This window comes from Gorilla gorilla, chromosome 12 (genome assembly GCF_029281585.2).
Source record: "Gorilla gorilla gorilla isolate KB3781 chromosome 12, NHGRI_mGorGor1-v2.1_pri, whole genome shotgun sequence".
Taxonomy (NCBI): domain Eukaryota; kingdom Metazoa; phylum Chordata; class Mammalia; order Primates; family Hominidae; genus Gorilla; species Gorilla gorilla.
Window position 1 is genome coordinate 39,967,615 of NC_073236.2, and position 20,065 is coordinate 39,987,679.

General features: G+C 42.3%; 1 protein-coding gene across 8 annotated transcripts in view; it reads left to right on the forward strand.

Annotated features, from left to right (window-relative positions):
* Nucleotides 1–20,065, forward strand: part of IL1R1 (interleukin 1 receptor type 1) — a 75,872-nt gene that overhangs the window by 18,709 nt on the left and 37,098 nt on the right. The window contains exon 1 of one of the 8 annotated variants that reach the window (XM_063695657.1): nt 14,068–19,805. The exons of 3 other annotated variants lie outside the window; for them this stretch is intronic. The gene's annotated coding sequence lies outside the window, so the exon portion shown is untranslated. Of the gene's footprint in view, nt 1–14,067; nt 19,806–20,065 lie in introns of those variants that run through there. 4 more of the 8 variants (XM_055378373.2, XM_063695658.1, XM_063695663.1 and 1 more) reach the window with 4 other exon arrangements.

Genomic DNA, 20,065 nt, shown 5'->3' on the forward strand with positions numbered 1-20,065 from the left:
AGGTGTCTTTTAGGCTCATGCCTGTAGACTGAAAGCAGGGATCAGGGAAATTGGTTTACTTTAGTAAGAAATATAGGCATGCTGAGCAGATATCAACTGAGTAAACATCAGCTGAAATACATAGAAATCATGAAAGATGGAATGCAGTATACTCACTCCATTTCCTTAAGGTACTTCTGCATTCCGATGCAATGTTTGTTGATTCAAAGGATAATGTAATAAAATGCCAAAGTTTTATCAATCAGAGACATTTGACTGCACATGTAATAATTCCATGGTATCTTTATTATCTGTGAAATTGTGTTTGTATCTTATGGGACAAGTGTCATGAAACTCATTTTGAGAAGCAAGCTGAGATTTTGTAATAAATACATTTAGCTTTTTTTTGGAATGAGGTATACCCGAAGGTCCATGTTTAAAACAAATTAGAGTAAATCAAAGCAGCATTTACCGTAAATATTAACGGTAAGTGAAAAGGCTAGGGGAAATCTTTTTAAATTGTATCAAAATAATACTTTATTTATACATAGGACAGCCACAGTGGCTCACACTTGTAATCCCAGCACTTTGGGAGGCCAAGGCAGACAGATCACCTGAGGTCAGGAGTTCCAGACCAGCCTGGCCAACATGGCGAAACCCCACCTCTACTAAAAATACAAAAATGTTAGCTGGTCATGGTGGCGTGCACCTATAATCCCAGCTACTTGGGAGGCTGAGGCAGGAGAATCTCTTGAGCCCTAGAGGTGGAGTTTGCAGTTAGCCGAGATCACGCCATTGCTCTCCAGCCTGGGTGACAGAGTGAGACTCTGTCTTAAATAAAATAAAATAAAATAAAATAAAATAAAATAAAATAAAATAAAATAAAATAATGTAACATGAATTCAATGTAAAAAAATTTAGAAATATGCCTACAGCGCCTCATATGGGTCTTTCTTGGTTGATAGGAATGAGACTTGGCAGAGATTAGGAAGGAGATGGTGAACAAGACGGAGAAGGAGAGAGGTGAAAGGGATGGAAAGGGGAAGAGGGAAAGAAAAAGGGGTTTATCTTGTGAGATCACCTAAGTAAAGTACTCACACACTACCTCCTCTATTCTTGAGGCAAGGAAAGGTTAGACGAGGGTACTGTGGGAGCTGGCAGGGTGGACACCTGTATTAGTCTGTTTCTGCACTGCTATAAAGAAATACCCGAGACTGGGCACAGTGGCTCATACCTGTGGTCTCAGCATTTTGGGAGGCTGAGGTGGGCAGATTGCCCGAGGTCAGGAGTTCAAGACCAGCCTGGGCAACATGGTGAAACTCCATCTCTACTAAAAATAGAAAAATTAGCCAGGCATGGTGGCGCGCCTGTAATCCCAGCTACTCGGGAGGCTGAGGCAGGAGAATCGCTTGAACCCAGGAGGTGGAGGATGCAGTGAGCTGAGATTGCGCCACTGCACTCCAGCCTGGGTGACAGAGCAAGACTCCATCTCCCCCCCACCACCGCCCCCCCAAAAAAGAAATACCTGAGACTGGGTAATTTATAAGGAAAAGAGGTATAATTGGCTCACAGTTCCACATGGCTGGGGAAGCCTCAGGAAACTTATAATCATTGTGGAAGGGGAAGCAAGTGCATCTGACATGGTGGCAGGCGGGAGAAGTGAAGTGAGAGCACAGGAAAAACTGCCACTTTTAAAACCATCAGATCTGGCCGGATGTGGTGGCTCATGCCTGTAATCCCAGCACTTTGAGAGGCCGAGGCAGGTGAATCACTTAAGGTCAGGAGTTTGGGACCAGCCTGGCCAACATGGTAAAACCCTGTCTCTATTAAATACAAAAATTAGCTGGGTGTGGTGGCTGGCACTTGTAATCCCAGCTACTCGGGAGGCTGAGGCAGGAGAATCGCTTGAACCTGGGAGGCGGGGGTTGCAGTGAGCCGAGATTGTGCCATTGCACTCTAGCCTGGGTAACAGAGCAAGACTCTGTCTCAAAAAAAAAAAAAAAAAAAAAAATCAGATCTCCTGAGACTCACCCACTATCACGAGAACAGCATGGGGGAACCACCCCCATAATCCAATCACCTCCCATCAGGTTCCTCCCTTGACACATGGAGATTACAATCCAAGATGAGATTTGGGTGGGGACACAGAGCCAAACCATATCCTCACCCTTGCGGCTTGCCAGGCTGATGGCCGGGAGCCTCTCATGGTGGCTCTTCCTCGGCTACCACACAACCGTCTTGAGTCCATTGATTGTTTAGCACATGCTGGCTTTACTCTGTAGAGTGTCTTGCTAGGAAAACCACAGGAGAGAACATATTCTTGCAACTCCCTTCATCATCTTTGCATCAAGAATAATTCTTGTCTCAACAACAAACAAACGAACGAAACCAATAACGAAAATTCTTCATCATATTTGCATCAAGAGTAATTCTAGCTTGGATTTAGACTGGCACAAACAATGTCTCCTGTTCTTCTTGGACATAGCTCTTGATAAACTTATTATTGTTTCATGGACTGGGAGCTTCCTGGGGAAGTGAAGGGGAGAGTTTCTGGCATACGTTGAGGACAGTCATGAAGGTATGTTCAGAATAAAGTCACATGTAGCAGTCAGGATAGATAGGCAAGATACAAGGAAGAAGTGGGGTATCTAAAAGGGAGAAAGAAACACAGAATGTTGGGCCTTGTTAGGCCCTTCCAGCCCCATTGTGGCACTCACTGCTGGGGTGTCAGCTGACATGGTTAGGTGAAGTCCTCCTGGTGGTCTTGGGTGTAATATTTCAAAGCAGCGCTCACATTAATAAAAACAAGGTCTAATTAGTTGTCTGTGCTTCTAAAGGAAGACTGAGGAATGCGAAGAGGGTCTGTAATACACAGTTTCCCAGGGGCCCATCCATGAACAAAACTCTTTTGTGATGCCTGGGATGCAATAAGACACGGAATTTGAAATGGTTCTTCCCAGAAGACTTATTGCTGAGTAGGTCACAAACCATTGACGAGGAGTGGAATACTGTCAAGAGTGAATGAGTAGACAATCAGGAAAAATCAAAGAAAATAATGTCTTCAGCTCCAACCATTACCTTTTTTGAGGGACTGATTAGAAGGTTTAGATCAGTGGTTCTTAACTTCAACAGCCTTATAATGCTCTTTTTCTTAATAACTATTTCATAATATCCCCTAAGTGAAATTCATTGACAACATAACCTACTTAAGCGTGATATTAAAAATTTAAATGTATTACCTTAGCTATAATGTAAAGAGGATATAAAAGGTAGTCCATATTCAGTTTCATACATACATGTGTAGACACGACTGAGCTAGAAGACAGAAGGGAGTTGTCAGATGCTTGAGCTATACACAGAGAAGCCTTTAATGCAGCAGCTGCAAATGCAGGCTGAAACAGCTTGTGCCTCACTGGAGAGCCAAATAACATGAGTGGCATTGCTGTTGGGGATGTGATTTTCTTCCTCCCATGGTGAAAGATCTTTTATAAACTTTCAGAAGAAAATCAAGTTTAACTCGTCCTCAATTGACATGGTAGCTGCTTTTCTGGAAAATTTATATGTATTAAAACTGTGTGAAAAATACTTTGTGTTTATATGACAAACAGAGCTAGGCTTCAGACTCAGATTTTTATCTCCATTGAGGTCTGGTGAGATGTTTGAAAGGTTTTGTTTTTTTAAGGATAGAGGACAATTTGTTGTGCTGTGCTGTCCTAGGTGTTGCAAAATATCTAGTAGCCCCAACTTCTGCCTGGTAGATGCACACCCAACCAAAAATACTCCCGCTTGTATTTAAAACTCACTTAGGTTATAGCTAATTCCCAGGCACTGTCTGTAGAAATTCTGCTCAGGTAGGGCTCTAGAATGTCCAAGAGGCTGCACAGCTAGGCATGGGAACCACTGATTCAAGCCATCCCTCTCTCTGACTCACCAGATCCCTCTGACATATCTTGGGCCAGTGGCTGTCCAGCCTGGGTTTGAAGGAGCTGGGTTTCAGTGAAGAATGTCAGTAGGTTCAGTTCTCTTCCCAGCCCTTTTAATGCAGAGGCCCCCTTGTCAGCCTAGAAGGCTGTTCTAAGCTCCTGTGCAAACCCCTCTTGTGAACCCTTGGGTGTGGCTGTCCTGGAGATGATTGACTGGTGATCCAGATTTCAGCCTTTCCCTTCTCTGCTTTGCCCAGTGTCATGTTCGGGCCCCCTGCTTTGTCAAAAGAGAGGAACACTTTTCCCTGGGTCTCAATCCTTTGAAGTTCCATTGGGTGAGTCAGCTCCCCACTTAGCTTCAGAAGGATCCAGGACAGATTGTCCTAAAATTAATACCTGCACATTCATGGACAGTGCATGGTGAGAGGAGGCAAAGATGGCAGAGACAACTATAACTGGTTGTGGAAAAGAGTTGAGGGAGAGAAGAGAAAATATTATTAAATGGAAGAGATTGAAAAATACTGAAATCAAGTGCAAGAACCTTTAATGGGCAGAGTTAAATGACACATTTATTCATCCAATAAATATATAAAATGCATCTACCACCTACTAGGCTTCATTCAAGACAATGATAATACGGCAGTGTATAAAACAGACCAAAACCTACCCTCATGAAGTTTACATTCTAGAGGGGGTAGACAGTTAATTAACAAGAACAAGAAGTAATATATATAGTAAGTCAGATGGTGACACATGCTAGGAAGACCCAGTAGGGACTTCAGGTAAGACAGAGATTGTGTGTGTGTGTGTGTGTGTGTGTGTGTGTGTGTGTCCATGCAACGTCCAATGATCTGGGATACCTATTTGGCAACAAGAGAGGAAAATCTCTTTGGCAATAGTGATTTGGATGTTAGTAGTGTAGGAGGAATGAGAAAGCCATACTGCAATTATCAGGACAGGAAATGATTCAAGTTTGGGTAGAACTTTTTAACAATGAAAAATGAAGAGAAACAAAACCACTTTCACATGGCAATAATTAAATTTCTGAGTTTACGTAAAGAATCTTGTGAAACTTCTCATTCCAACCTTTTGTTTCCTTTAAGTTCTTTATTATCTTTGAGTGTTTAGATTTCAATTCTCGACAGTTCTTCACATATTGACTGAGTTTGCTCTCCTATCACACAGAGATCAAGTTAACTATGCATTTTACACTTGGTTACTTTAGACTTGAGTATTTGTGTCGAAATACCCTCCTTTTTAAATGTGGTTTTGGTTGGTGCTTTTGGAATGAGGAATTTATCAGCTGTGGTGACTCGTATATACTCTGTTAGCCAGAAATACTAGCTTACTCTTTACCCGAAAACTCCCTATTCCAAAATGACATCACACTATGAGTTTATGCCTAATGAAGCTCCAGTAACATTTGCTTATTTGCATAGTAGAAATACTGTCAGGTACACGAATTTTCTGTAATTTTCTCAATACCTCTATGGTATTACTGAATAGGTATATTATGCTCATTTTATAAGTTCAAAGAGGCTGAGTATATAAATACCCAAATATAATGAATGTTTGGCAGGTAATGATCATCTCTATCACTGACTATGTTTAAATACTTTTTATGTATTAACTTATTCTCTCAACAACCCAGTAAGCTGGGGACTATTGATAACATTATTTTGCCATCAAGGGAATTGAGGCATAAGAGAAGTTAAGTGACTTGCTTAGTGCCACACAGATAGTATATTGTAGAGCTGGGTTACATTTGGGGCAGTTGGGCTCCATTGCCTATACTAGTAACCATCATTCTGCACTTCTTCTAGTTCTAGAGAGCAAATCTCAAACTCCTACATGTTTTAGGGTGATTTTTAACTTTACATACAATGGCAGTGGTCAGTGGTAGAACAGTAAAAGGCAGCAATGTGAAGGGGGAAAACCATCAGTTTTGGAGAGTGTGTTGGATCCCGGTTCAGTTATTTTACTCATTGGGTAATCTTGGGCAAGTTCCTTAACTTCTCTAGGATGTCTGTTGCTGTCTACAAAACAAGAGTAGTAGCCAGTGTGGTGGCTCACTCCTGTAATCCCATAGTTTTGGGAGGCTGATACAGGAAGATCACTTGAGGCTGGGAGTTTGTGCCCAGCTTGGGCCACATAGCAAGACCCTGTCTCTAAAAAATAAAAAAGTAAACAATAAATAAGCTGGGTGTGGTGGTCCAGGCCTGTAGTCCCAGCTACTTGGGAGGCTGAGGTGAGAGGAATACTTGAGCCCAGGAGATTGAGGCTGCAGTGAGCCAAGATGGTGCTACTGCACTCCAGCCTGGGTGACAGAGTGAGACCTTGTCTCAACAACAAACAAACAAAAGAAATCAACAATGAAACCCCAAAAACCTACAACAACAACAACAACAACAACAAAACCAAAACAAGAACTCCTTCCCAAAGAAAAGTAGTAAACCATTCATGGTTATAAGCATTAAATGTGATGTCCTATTAAAGTGTCTAAATCATGGTCAGGAACCCGATAGGTGCTTGAAATCTAGAAATTTCATTCCTAGATAAGGGCCAATTATTGAGCATAGGTCAGACGACCAGTTAAGAAAGCTGCAGTGCAGTAAATTGGAAAGAGAATTGGTGATGTCGGGGAATTCAGGGCAGGATTTGTACCCCCTAAAGGAGCAGTTCAAATCTCAATGATGACTCAGGATGTAGGTCCTTATGGTGAACCTGACAGGGGCTGCTGTGCTGTGAAGTATTGCTTTGAAATCGGGGTCAGGGGTGAAGCAGCTGTTGACGAGGGTGCCCCTCTCTTCTGACCTCTTGGTCTGCCCTTTCTTCTTGCTCCTATGTAGACACTTTCATGAACTACACAGTGGTCTCAGAGGGCTGCAGAAGCTTTATGTAGAGCAAACGTTCTTGAACTTTCGGTCTAAAGACCCCTTCATACTCTTAAAAACTCTCCAGAACTTTAAAGAGCTTCTGTCTACCTGGTTAATTCTATTGATATTAAGCACATTAGACATTAAAACTGAGAAATTAAAAAAATACATTTTTAACAATTATTTAAAAATGCCGATAAACTCATTGCCTGTTAACACAAATCTCTTTTATACAAACAATTATTTTTAAAAAATGAAAGTATCAAAAAGAATTACCTTTTTTTTACTTTGTTTACATTGTTCTGGAAATCTCTTTAATTCATTGCTCAACAGAATACAGATAAGTTCTCATATCTGCTTCTGCATTCAATGTTGGAGAAGTTCTACATCATGCAGTCTCTGGAAAAGCCCACTGTACGTGTGTATGAAAAAGACACATACCATGTCTGAATTATTATGAAAGTAGTTTTGACCTTGAGGACTCTGAAAGGATCTCAGGAACCTTTGAGAACTGATAATATAACATATCTTTTTCTTGGTAATAATGTTTTTGAACATTCTCAGTATTCCCTCTCAGCTTCCTTCTGGTGCCTGTTTTCAAGCAATCACAATTGCTAATGATTCTTCTTGCAAAATTCTTAGGTTTGGCAACCCTGGAAATAGTAGATTTGATCTTTAGCTGTCTCCCTCACTCTTACCTTTCCTCTTTCCTTGACAGCTGTTCTTCCTTTTCGCTCTTGGTGGCTCAAGCTTGGGAGGTTTTCCATCCAGGCTGGTGCCTCTTAACTTCTCTCTCTGCCTCTAGGGCCTGACAGCTGCCAGGCTGTCCTTTATCTGACATTGTTCACAGTTTACTTCCTTCCCCCAAAGTCTTGGTTTTGACTAAAATGTATTAATTCTTGGTTACGTTTTATAAAGATATCAAAAACTTTTTCAACCAAAGTTTAAAAAAGAATTTGCAGGGTGGGGCATGTGTAAAGAATCTCAGGCATCTTCACTGATGAACTTCAGAAACTGTGTCAGCAGATTTCTGATGCCAGCCAGGATTGAGTAATAGGCCCTAGATTTACTTTCTCATAAGAAACAACTAAATTACTGTACAAAATATGCAAAACCAGGGTTTTTAAGAACTGGACATCAGCTAAGGAAGGATAGTGATCCCTGAGAGGCAGAAAACAAAGCCCTGTGACTTCTCCTGCTTACTGATGTGAGAGTTTCCAGGCCATGGCACAGGGAAGGGTGACCTAGGCAGAGTCCAGTGAACTTCCTGACTTGATGAGACAGAGCTGAGAGCCAAGGGAGATCAAGGAAGCTATAGTTCACAGGAAAGGAGACAGCTACAGAGAGGAAGCGCTTCAAAGCTCTTCAGTTCAGAGGGGCCCATTCAAGAATTCGGCACACCAGTGCGTGTGAGAAGACTACCCAAAGTCAGAAAAAGCGCCTCCCTAAAAGATTAGATGAAATAGTGGACAGGAGGAGGAATAATTCCTATTCTCACCAGCCAGACTGGAAAGTCTCGTAATTCATAGGGATTTGTTAGAGGACTCAGAAGCGTCAAGCTTCAGAAGTGGGATAAAACGAGTCCTAGAGTGAATGGTGCTGTGGTCCTGTCTGCCGAGTCTTAAAAGCAAGATCCAAAAGAATCAAACTATTCTCAATAACTCAAATGCATCCCAAGACACAAAAATATTCAGCATCTAACAAGTTAAAATGCACAATGTTTGGCATTCAACCAAAAAATTACCAGGTATGCAAATAAGGATGATAATAATGCAGAGGAAAATGAGTCAAAACCAACCAAGAGCTAATAGAGATGTTAGAATTAGCAGACAAGGACATGGAAACAGTTGTTATAACTGTACTCCATAAACACAGAGGTAAGTAGAGAAACAAAAGACGTGAAAATGCCTGCGTCTAACTTCTAGAGATAACAACTACAATTTCTGAGGTAAAAAAAATGACTGGATGAGATTAATAGCAGATTAGATATTGCAGAAGAATAGATCAGTGAATCGAAAGACATAACAATAGAAACTATAAAAAAAACACAGAGGAGGAAAAACAAACAAGTAAAGAACAGAGCATCACGAAACAGTGGGAAAATTTCAAGTCACCAAATACACATGTAATTGGAGTCGCTCAAGGCAAAAAGGGAGTGACAGAAAAAATATTTGAAGAAATAATGGCCAGGAGTTTTCCAAGCTGAACTGAAAATTACAAACCCACATACCCAAGAAGTTCAGTGAACCTTAAGAAACTTGAGGACAAACACATCATTTCATCATAATTAAATTTCTTAAAATCAGCGATAAAGAAAAAATCTTAGAAGCCTGAGGGAAAAAATACGCCTACCAAGAAACAGCAGTGACACAGGTGGTAGCAGATTCCTCATAGAAACAATGCAAGCTAGAAGAGTTTGGAGCATGATCTCTAACATACTAAAAGAAAAAATTGTCAACCAAGAATTTTATACACAGTGAAAATATCTTTCAAAAACAAAGACACAATAAAGCCATTTCAGATATATAAAAGCTGAGTTAATCACCAACAGACCTGCACTACAAAAATGTTAGAGGAAATCCTTCAGACAGAAGGAAAAGGATACTAGATGGAGATCTGGATCTATCCAAAGGATAGAGCACCAGAAATGCCAAATTATTATTTAAATGACTTTAAATGAAAATTATTTAAACAGAAGTAATAATGATGTAGTGTGAGGTTTATAGGATATGTAAAAGTAAAATGAATGACAAAATAGCACAAAAGTCACGCAAGGGAAAATGAAACTATACTATTTTAGGGTTCCTATATGTAGGGTGATACAGTATCATTTATAGGAACAGTTTTAGCACTAAATACCTGTTTTAAAAAGAAGAAAATTGTCAAATTGGTGACCATAGCCTCCACCTTAAGTAACTAGAAAAAGGAATAAATTACACACCAAACAAGCAAAAGATAAGACATAATAAAGATCAAAGCAGAAAGCAACTAAATAGAAAACAGAAATACAATCAAGGACATCAATGACACCAAAGCTTTGATGTCATTTGATGACACCTTTGAGAAGATCAATAAAATTGATAAACCTTTAGCTGGATTGACTGTGGATTAAAAAGAGAAGACAGAACAATCAATGGTAGGAACTAGGTGATATCACTATACTACACCACAAATAGTAAAAGAATAATAAGGGAATACTAGGAACAAAATTAGGCATAAAACATATACTTTTAGATGAAACAGATAAATTCTTTGAAGGACCCAACCTACCAGCTTCATTCAAAAAGAAATAGATGACTTGACAAGCCCTCTATCTACTAAAGAAATTGAATTTGTAGTTAAAAATCTTCCCACAAGGTGCAGTGGCTCACACCTGTAATCCTAGCACTTTGGGAGGCTGAGGCAGGAAGATCACGAGGTCAGGAGATCAAGACCATCCTGGCTAACACGGTGAAACCCCATCACTACTAAAAATACAAAAAATTAGCTGGGCATGGTGGCGGGCACCTGTAGTCCCAGCTACTAGGGAGGCTGAGGCAAGAGAATGGCATGAACCCAGGAGGCGGAGCTTGCAGTTAGCCCAGATCGTGCCACTGCACTCCAGCCTGGGCGACAGAGCAAGACTCTGTCTCAAAAAAAAAAAAAATCTTCCCACAAGGCAAATTCCAGGCCCAGATAACACGTCTTGTGAATTCTACCAAACATTTAAAGAAAATATAATAGTAATTCTACTCAAACTCTTCCAGAAAATTGAATAGGAGTAAATGCTTCTCAACTCATGAGTTCTCCCCAACTCTGTGAGGCTAATATTACCCAGATATCAAAACCAAACAGGACATTACATGGAAAGTACAGACCAGTATTCCTCATGAGCATAGATATAAAATTCTAAACAAAATAGTAGTAAATCAAATCCAACAGTATATAAAAAAGCTAATGCATCATGACCAAGTAGGTATTATCCCAAGAATGTAAGATTGGCTTAGCATTGGAAAAATCCATAAATGTAATTCACTATATTAGTGAAACTAAAAAAAGAAAAACAATCATGTAATTGTCTCAACAGATGCAGAAAAAGCACTTGGCAAAATCCAACATCTATTCCTGGTGAAAACTCTTAGCAAACTGAGAAGGAAACTTCTTCAATCCAATAAGGGATGTGTACGAAAGGTCTACAGCTAACATCATACTTAATGAAAGCTATCCTCCTAGGATCAGGAACAAGGCAAGAACATCCACTTTCCCCACTTCTATTTAACATTGTATTAAGGGATCTAGCTGGTGCAAGAAAAAAAAAAAATCAAGGTATGAAATAAAAGGTATCCAGATTGGAAAAGAAAAGAAATTCTATTTGTAGACAACATAGTGGTCTATGTAGGAAACACTATGGAATCTATTAAAAATCTACTAGAACTAATAAGTGAGTTTTGTAGGTTATAAGATCAATATACAAAAATCAGTTGTATACTTGTATACTAGCAATGAGCATTCAGGAATTGAAATTTAAAAACAATAGCCTTCACAATAGCATCCAGTAATATGAAAAACAGGAATAAATCTGGCCAAAGATATGCAAGATCTGTATGTGAAGCGGTGGTGATGGCAGAGACTATTCTGCCCCTGAGCCCACGATGTGCCTGGCACTGTTCTTGTCGGTGTTCTCTGCACTTTACCCTTCCTGGCTTAGGCTGCTCTCTCTGTAGTCTGTTCAGGGTCTTTCCAAATTACCAGCTTTGTCTGGGTCCTTCAGATACCTGCATCACTACTTTCTTTCTTTCTTTCTTTCTTTCTTTCTTTCTTTCTTTCTTTCTTTCTTTCTTTCTTTCTTTTTTTTTTGAGACAGAATTTCGCTCTTGTTGCCCAGGCTGGAGTGCAATGGCACAGATTTCGACTCACTGCAACCTCCGCCTCCTGGGTTCAAGCGATTCTTCTGCCTCAGCCTCCCGAGTAGCTGGGATTACAGGCATGTGCCACCACGCCCAGCTAATTTTGTATTTTTAGTAGAAACGGGTTTTCTCCATGTTGGTCAGGCTGGTCTCGAACTCCCGACCTTAGGTGATCCGCCCACCTCGGCCTCCATAAGTGCTAGGATTACAGACATGAGCCACCATGCCTGGCCTGCATCACTACTTTCAAGAAGATAGCAGAGAAAACAGAAAAAGCAATCAATACTTTCTCAATCACCATGTTCTCCCTGAGGCTCTCTCCTTCTCTTGAGACTGCAGAAGGCAGAAACTCTCATCCTAGTAAACTTGTGGCTTTCCTCTTCTTTTAAACTTTTACATGCTGAGATTCATTCTTCGTGTTCTTAGGAAAACCTGGGTTCTGGGTGCAGACCTACACCTGTTTTTCACGGGCATCTTCTAATTTAGAGACTGTTTCCCTGTGTCATTATTTTCATGCCCAGATTTAGCTGGGATATTGCTAGGTTATTTACAAGCACACAACTAATATGTCAAAGGAACAAGGCAGAGGACCATAACTCATTTTTTTTTCTTGGAGAATAAACAAAAAGGAATGACAAAAATGTAGAACATGGTAAGATTTTACAATTTTATTGGCTAATGTAATGCTATCTAAAATCTGCTTTTTTAAAATCAAAAGGTAATAAACACTCTGTTGCTGATTTTATGAACCTATGCCTGGGAACCACAGTGTTGCCTCTGCTGGATATCACTGTGGGGGCAGCAGAACTTTGTGGGCGGTACCTACAATAAAAAATGCTTTACGCTGTTCTTTGTAGCTGACTGCTTCTGACATTCTGAGCATTGGTCGAGTTGCCTATGAATGTTTTGGGACAGGGGATGAAGACACTCCTCACCCCTACAAAGTACATGCATTCCTATCTCTGAAGCTCTTACATTTATTTTTACTAGAAAAATTAGAATATAGGCATGAATCCATGTATTTACAAAGTATTATGTTAATGAATATAACAATTATAGTATTATTCAAACTGAGAACCTAATATACAGAGGATATGTGAGAGCAGGTAGGATTTGATCAAGCAATGAAATACAGAATGAATGATCACCTGGTTGATCAAAAGGAAAGAGGAAGAGTGTGAAGAAGATTCTTGCTCGAGTATGGATTTAAAACGACCAGATTGTCCATTTTGGATGAAGACTGGCTTTCTAGAGAGGGACTTTTGTTCTAGAGTCCCTGAATTATCTAAACCTTAAGCAGCTATGTCCAATGAACATTTTGCGGTGAAGGAATGTCCTATATCTGTTCTGTCTAATATGATAGCCTCTAGCAATGTGTGGGTATTGAGCTCTTGAAATGTGGCTAGTGCAACTGAGGGATTACATTTTTTATTTCATTTAATTTAAAATAATTTAAATAGTCACGTTTCCAGAGGCTACATGAATTGCACAGAACAGATCTGGAGGAATAAAAGGGAATCCAGTAGTCACCTTCTGAGACTCCATGCCTAAGTCACATTCAGGGGACCTCTGCCCAAAATCTTGTCCAGTTCTGGGTCCTAAGTCTTTCATGCCATTACTGGGGAATTCACTTGATAGGCTTCTATTATTCTCTGTCTCAGGAGGACTCAAGATCAGTGGCTTTGGCCTCTGAGGACAAACAAGCTTATATTCTAAATGGTATGCTGAGCTTTTCAGCAGGTCTAAATATCCCAGAGTAGGAACAACTCAGCACTGCCATCCAGGCTCTTAACACAGTAATCTACCCATGATAGGGCGAGAAACAAAGAAGGAATCAGTGGTCCTATCGCCTCTTCTCCCAACCCCTGGGCCCGAGGCAGAGAACTTTCCTAGCTCCCATTGTCCCTCAGGGCAATCATGGATAACAGTATTTTTTTTTTTTTTTTTGAGATGGAGTCTCACTCTGTCACCCAGGCTAGAGTGCAGTGGCACGATCTTGGCTCATTGCAACCTCTGCCTCCTGGGTTCAAGCGATTCTCTTGCCCCAGCCTCCCAAGTAGCTGGGATTACAGGTGTGCACCACCATGTCAAGCTAATTTTTTGTATCTTTAGTAGAGACGGGGTTTCCCCATGTTGGCCAGGCTGGTCTCGAACCCCTGACCTCGTGATCTACCCTCCTCGGCCTCCCAAAGTGCTGGGATTACAGGTGTGCACCACCATGCCAAGCTAATTTTTTGTATCTTTAGTAGAGACGGGGTTTCCCCATGTTGGCCAGGCTGGTCTCGAACCCCTGACCTTGTGATCTACCCTCCTCGGCCTCCCAAAGTGCTGGGATTACAGGTGTGAGCCACCATGCCCAGCTGGATAACAGTAATTCTTGATGGAAAGCCATTCACCTATTGCTGAGCTGTTGCCAAGTTGTTTGTTCTGAAGAAATACAAGAGGAATGGTTGGGTGTGAATGTAATAGTTGGACATTAGGAAAATGATTAAGCAAATATGGCACTCCTGCGTCTGACCAGATTTTTCTTCTTCCTTTGCTGATAGTGGCCTGCTCTTCACTCTTCCAAGTATCTTTACTAGTGGAGACTTACCTCTCATGGGCTCTGTTAGTTCCCAGAAAATCACTGAATGACAACACTAGAAACAAAATCATTCTAGTTAACATTTCCTCAAAAGTACATAGTTATAGCTACTTCTTTTACTCAAAATAGTATATTCAAAACTAAACCTATTTGACCATCTCATAGCTCTCAGTTTTTGTTTGCTGGTCATAATAATAATCTTAAGGAAGCCCTTTGTAATTGGACATTGCTCAGAGGTGATGCTGGAGAAGGGAGGATAGGTGTTGTTTAATTCTGAGACACCTTGCATGCTAGACTGAATTATACGGTACAAGATAAGCCATGGAGAACTGTGACACATTCCTGAGTACAGTCATTGTTTTGATGATCTATTATTTTGCTAGAATCTACCCTGAAACTTGATGACTCAAAACAACAGTGTATTATTATCTCTCATGATTTTGTGGGTTGATGAGGCTCAGCTAGGTGGTTCTCATTTGGGGCCTGTCATGCAGTTGTAGCCAGACAGCCACTAACTAGAATTGACTGGCCTAACATCCAAGATGGTGCACTGCCATGGCTGGAATGTACTTTGGCTGACAGCTGGGGCTGTGGATTGGAGCACCTATACATGGTCTACATGTGGCTCGAGCTTCCTAACACTATGGTGGTCTTGGGACAGTCATGGTCCTTACCTGGCAAGCTCTGGGCATCAAGACTGAGTGTTCTAAGAGGCCCAGGAAGAACCTGAAAGGCTTTTTATGATTGAGCTCAGAAATCCCAGAAAGTCAATTCCACCATATTCTATTGGTTGAAATTGTTTGAAAAAGTCAATAAGCCAGTCCAGATTCAAGAGGAGGAAAATTAGACTTTACCTCTAAATTAGATGAGGAGCAAAGAATTTGCAGTTATCTTTAGTTTACCACATTGATCTTATTAAAAGGAAGCCACCTAGAGAAAATACATTGACAGTTATATTCAGAAAGATTAAAAGGTTGAAAGGCTCCAACACGAAAATCTAGATTTTGGAAATTGCTTGTGTAAAAGGAAAAGTGACAAAACTTAGAGATCAATTACAAAAAATTGCAGAAAACCAAAGATGGTGGGACTGTGTGGAATTACAAGGGAAAGAGTATTACATTTAAGAATAAGTTTAAAAAGGGTTGTATTCTTCCTACATGTCTGGCATATGATGGAGCACAGAGGTTAGAACAGGCACTTCTTGGATGATGGGAAGGGCTGCCTTTTGGGTGACCATAGACAGTTCAGTTCCTGGTGCTTCAAATTTTATGTGTTAAAGCAATCAGAAGCCAGTGGCGTGAGAGACAGAGGCCACCAATCTGGTTCTGTTAGGTGCAACAGTACTTGGATGTCACCAAGTCTATTGGCCTCTGGAACTTACTGTGCTATATCTATTAACATGGGAAAAACCAGGTGCAAGAAGCCTTTTTCACTCATTTGCCTTCATTGAGCAAGATTCAAGCTGCAATTAGAACAAACAGTTGGCTGGTCTGCCTGTCACTTACGTCTTATCTTCCTCCTCTTATTAAGGAGGTTAAGAAATGGTTTATTGCCTATGACCGTCTTATGAAATATGTCACACTTTCTCATCAGCTCTTATTTCCTGTTCACATGTGGCTTTCTGGTTGGTAAAGGTCTTATTAAATCAGAGGAATTTGAACGGAAAGATGATCATAGCAGCCCACCACCAATTGCCTAGGGAAAGGGAGAGTGTTGAGTAGATTGAAACTGAGAAGTTGTAGTGAGAAAAAGTAAGGCGAAATGCAGATAAGAAAATAGTTACTTGAAAGTCAGCAGATGGAAAATGTATGAGAGGAGCGAAAAAAAACCTAGGCTGTAGAAGGAAGTCCATCTAGGACAGTGGTTTCCAATCTGTGTTGTGGTTCTGTGAGAGTTTACTGGCAGTGCCATAAATAACAAAAATATGTGTAGCAAATTAAGAATCACAGAGGCCCTCTGTGCAAAAATGTAATTTTCTTTATTTCTTTACAATTGAAGCCAACTAGGCTTAGGAATTCTCATTTCCACCTGATGGTAGAAAAAGATCTCACTAATTTAGAGTTGTTTTGTCCCCACTGGTTCAAGATTCAGTCTCTCTGGGGGTAGTAACACAATCTCTTCAGAATTCTTTCCTTCCAAACCCTGCATTTGTTTTTTCTGAAGGATCAGTGGAGTTCTTTGGGGGTGGTGGGGCTAAAGTGGACCGAGCGGAAGAATGGTTGTCCTGGTGTCCCGGGAGGGGTTCTGGTCCATGAGTTATCCTCTGTTCTTGAAAACTTCAGCTAGGACCATGCTTGTCCCATCAGACTAGGTCCAAGGGCTCTTTGGTCTTCTTAGCTTCTTCACTGCCCCCTTTGAGTGTCCGGGGACTCTCAGCTGCTTTACTTGAACACTCTGGGATGCACTGGACTTTTCTCAAGGCAGCCTGTCCTGAGGCCCAGGCATATCTGCTGCCAGGCCTGCTGCTTGGCTCAGGCCATGCTGGACACGGGGGCTTTGCTATGACCCTGGTGGCGTCCAGAACTAGGCTGGGAAGCCAAATGGCATCCCTCTCTTCCAGTCTTCTCCATCAACCTCTTCACTCAGGAGGAGGCCAGGTGATGCTGTTTGGATATTTGTCCCTGCCCAAATCTCATGTTAAAATGTAATCCCCAGTGTTGGAGGTGGGGGCTGGTGGGAGTTGTTTGGATCATGGGGGTAGATCCCTCATGAATGGCTTGGGCCATCCCCGTGGTGATAAGCGAGCTTTTGCTCTGAGTTCACATGAGATCTGGTCATTTAAAAGTGAGTGGCACCTCCCGCACCTCTCTCTCGCTTCCTCCTGCTCTGGCCATGTGACGTACCTGCACCTCCTTCACCTTCTGTCATGATTGTTAGTTTCCTGAGGCCTCCTCAGAAGCCCAACAGATGCCAGTGCCATGCTTCCCGTATAGCCTGCAGAACCATGAGAGAATTAAATCTCTTTTCTTATAAATTTCCCGGTTTCAGGTATTTTTTATAGCAATGTAGGAATGGCCTAACACACCAGGATTTCTCTTATTAGGTGATGCTGAAGAGTGGAAGCTCTGAGTCACTCCTCAGAGACCTTTCAGGGTCTAGTAAACAGCAGCTCCCTCCCTCTGCTTCTCCCCTTCCCACCTGCTGGTCAACTCTGTTCCTTGGAGTGGGAACAAAAACAAATAGCTTTACATTACCATACATTCTTCTGTACTCCGTGGTTTGTGATGTAAACCTTATGGTCTAAGTTGTCCAATACTTTGGCTTTGGAGGTTCAAGGAAAAAAAAAAACATAAAATACTTCTTCTTTCAAGCCTAGCCTTAATGTTTATAATGGACAGTCTTTCAAAATGTCCTGCCACATGGGCCATAGGAGATGCTTTATTTTTTAGGCATTGGATTATGTTGTGTTGGTCAATATGATTTTGTTTCATGTGCATTGTCAGAAACTCTTCCCAAAGAGGGTCCTGGGATCTGATCAGCTAGACAGGTGGAGGAGAAACTGAAAACCCTCAGGGGACAGGGTCTCAGTTAAGTCTCCTGAATGATAAGCATTTCAGAGGTGGGAGGGAGACACCCCGGAAGGTGTCCAGAGGCTAACAATGCTATTTCTGTTTCTTGTAAGTTTTTGTCCAAGATGTGGACCATTGGATTGCATCACTAGCATACAATGTCAGTGTAAGCGGTAGGCTTTACACTAAAGCATGTTGATGTGCTCAGAGCATTTTTGTGGTGCTGAGACCAGAGCAGATAGGGATACAGGGATGACAGTCTCCACCTTACGGGAGCCTCCTACCCAGGGGATGGAGTGAGACAGGCAGGCACACCAGTTATCCAAGGAAAGGAAATAAAGGGAAGGAGAGAGTCAGTGAAAGTGGTCAGGATGGCTAAGTAAGGGAGAAGGTGACTTCAAGGTCCCAGATAGAACAGTGGTTATAAGGTGAGAAAGAGGAGGTCTTCCGATTCCATTTCTGTGTTGGGCAGGTGTTTGAGAGTCCCACCTGGGTCTAGAGGCCTGCATGTCAAGCAGGACACTGGGTAGGAGTGGCTGAACGGGGACAACACTTAAAAAAGACAAAAATTACGGATTTTATTTCTACATGGTTGCACAAATCAATTTCACTTTCTACTTGTAAACTGCTTAAAAACCTTCATTATGAAAATGGAAGGACGAATTTATGTTCACCATCATAGTGCTTCTGGGCTGGTTCCACAGCATGGAGCCAGGCCCACGTTCTGTAGCTTTCAGAACTGCCATTTGGACACGTGGTTGAAGCAGCCTTCAGTTGGAGGATTCACAGTAATGGCATCACTGTGGGAGCTTAGAGGAACAACTGCTTGCAACCCTAGCTGCACTGGAATTACCTGGGAGCTTTAAAAACACTGCCTTTTGGGCCTCAGCCCCAGAGACTCTGACGTGGCTGATCTGAACACAGGAGTGTCATGTCCTCCCGTGATTCTGAGTGGAGTCAAGGCCGTGAGACCTTCTGCTGTATAAAGGAATATTGAGAGCTGGGATTGTTAAGGAATTCTCATAATGCTACGTCACTGGCCTCTGATGTAAGCCTGCTTTCTCGAGAAAAAGGAACCATAAAAGCTTCTGGAAACAGATTGTTTAAGAATGAGAAATTGTCATCATGCCAGGTTGCAAGACAGCTTTTAGGGCAGATGAGCTTCTGCTGCTCATTCCTTCATCTTTTCCTCCAGCCTGGATTTGTCCGGGGGCAGCTGAGGCTCAGGTTACCTCAATTCTTGAGTTTCTAAAGAGGCATATCCAGGGGTGGGTTACGAGAACAAGAGCCTGCCCAGTCTGAAAGGGATGCAGGAAGGGGCGGTGTGTACTAGAAGGAAGGAAGCTATCATCATTTATTAAAACTCTTCTTGGAGGATGGCCCATGAAGACCTCCAAACAAGCTGGAGGGGCCAGTCACTTGCTGAAGACTAGCGAAGTGGAGGGGGAAAACCCGAGGGAGCTGCAGACTCGACCACTGCGCCCTCCCCTCCTCTCCCTGCAAGGAGCCCTAGGTGTGATCCTGCCAGGCGTTCGTTCGCTGCATGACCTTGGCCATCCTTCCATTCCCCTGGGTGTGAATTCTCATTGGCAAAGTGAGCTGGTGGGCATAAGTGGGTTTTAAGTTTAAAAATTTAAAAACCCTGTCTGCCCCCAACTGTGGTATCAAGATTTTATAGTATGACACTTAAATTGCTTTTTTCATCCGGGCGCGTAACAGCAACAATGAAACCAGCAGATAACGCGTGAGTAGTATCAGCTCTGGGCCTGGCACTATTTTATATGTATTAGCTCATTTTTTTTAAAAACTGTTCTCAACCACTCCATGAGATGAGTGCTGTTATGATCCCTTTTCACAGAAGAGGAAACGGAGGTACAAAGAAATTAGTGCACAAAGCCAGTCGGAGAGAGCCCGGGGCCAGGCACCAAGCTCCAGAGGTCGCTCTGGCGAGCGTTTGCTTCGGGATCTGATGCCCTGCAGTCGCCAACTCAATTCGCGGGTCGCAGCCAGGCTCCATGGGGGTAGTAGAGCCAGGTCTTGGTGGCTAGGTGAGTTGTCTCAACTAACTCTAGTGGAGCCGCCGCAGCCCTGGAGGAGCCGGGCCGCGACTCGGGAGCGCCCGGCAGCTCTCCAATGCTTTGGAACCGGCGGGACCCCTGCGGGCTACCCGGGGCAGGGCAGTGTCCGCAGGAGTCTGTCCAGCCGCGCCTGCTCCTCCGGGTGGAGAGTTGGGACACCCGGCCAGCTCGCTCGCAGCCCGCGGACTGGCCCAGCCGAGCCGTCTCCGCCCGTTCCCCGCCCCCGCAGC